The sequence below is a fragment of the Dermacentor silvarum genome, chromosome 8 (genome assembly GCF_013339745.2).
Source record: "Dermacentor silvarum isolate Dsil-2018 chromosome 8, BIME_Dsil_1.4, whole genome shotgun sequence".
NCBI lineage: Eukaryota > Metazoa > Arthropoda > Arachnida > Ixodida > Ixodidae > Dermacentor > Dermacentor silvarum.
The window spans coordinates 76818708-76820064 of record NC_051161.1 but is presented as its reverse complement, the minus strand read 5'-3'; the positions used below and the strand labels follow the sequence as shown (position 1 = coordinate 76820064).

General features: G+C 49.8%; 1 pseudogene; it reads right to left on the bottom strand.

Moving 5' to 3' along the window:
- Nucleotides 1–217: 217 nt before the first annotated feature.
- Nucleotides 218–1021, bottom strand: LOC125947670 (mediator of RNA polymerase II transcription subunit 19-like; annotated as a pseudogene).
- Nucleotides 1022–1357: the final 336 nt, after the last annotated feature.

The following is a 1357-nucleotide window of genomic DNA, read 5'->3' as shown; positions in this document are numbered from 1 at the left end:
GCGCGACGGTAGGCGCCCCAGAGGCACCGGCAACAGTCACCAACGCCGCGCGCGTTCGGTGCGAACGCGGGCAAAACGCCGACGGCGTCGACAACAGTTCTTGCTGGTGCTGCTGCATGTCCAAGTTTATACAGCTGATAAAACTATCTTGAGTCGACCGTGGCTGCTTCGCATACTGCTCAGGGTTCCCCTACGGGAAGATGGTGTAATTTTTTCTTTTTCTTTCGTTCTTCGTTTTCTTCCGTTCTTTCTCTTCGTCGTGCCGCTTCTGCTTCTCGTGTTTCTTCTCGTGGGTTACCGAGACATTCTCTCGTGGGTATCCGAGAAATCCGAGACATTTTCCTGTTGTTGAGATTCATGATCGGGAGTGTCACCCATTTTGTGCTCGTGCTTTTTATGCTTGTGCTTCTTTCGTTGTGGTTGCTGGCTCATCAAGTGATACTGTTCGGGCAGCGGTCCGGCATGAAGCCTGAAGCCGATCAGTTGGGTGGCGGTAAGGACCAGGAGTTCCTTTCCCCCGACGGCTGGCTTTTCGATGCGAGAGTGTAGTGAACTGCTGTCTTGACCACCGGGATCATCGATGTTGCCTGGCAAATTGGGCAAGAAAGCAGAGCTGGTCCTTGACCTTACGGCCGCTGAATTTGTTGTAGGCGGGCTCCAATACATATGATACCATCAGGTTTGTGCCGCCGGTGAGCTCACTCTCTTTCGCAAGAAGCTCTTGACACTGGCGCTCAAAGAAGTCGCGGTCCTCTTTGCTGTATCTGTAAGGTTGACGGGCATATGGTAATGCATCAGGTCCAAGGTCAATAGAGTGTTCAGTCCCTTCGTAAAGGCCATGATCATTGTCATAAGTGGCGAAGAGGTCGACATGCTGGCGCAAGACGTCTTGAACTGCCGTGACTTCTTCTTGCGGTAGTTGTGCACCTATGTGAGCATCACGTAGCTGTGGGCATTGATGTTCAAATTTGGCATCATTCCTGAAAAGTTGTGTCTGTAGTTCACGCTGTTCACGCTTCATGCTGTTCGAGATGTAACCAAGTCAGTTGGGTGTTGTCCAGCAACGGTGCAAACTGCGGCAGACTGTAGATGACGCTACTTGTGTGAAAGAAGAATTAGTGCTACTGGGCAACACAGCAGTATTGGACATCCTTGGTAGCGCTTTCTCCCGGCATCGCATCACAATACCCTTGTTAGGATGGTGTATTTCCGTTGGATGAGGTGGCCCTACACTCTTAGCATGGTAACGTTTATGTTAACCTATAATTGCGAGTAACTTATAAAATAAAGGTTACGGGGTGACTAAAAAAATTTGATCTTTGTATTTTCGTGAATTTCCGTCGCGGCTAGAGGTTAC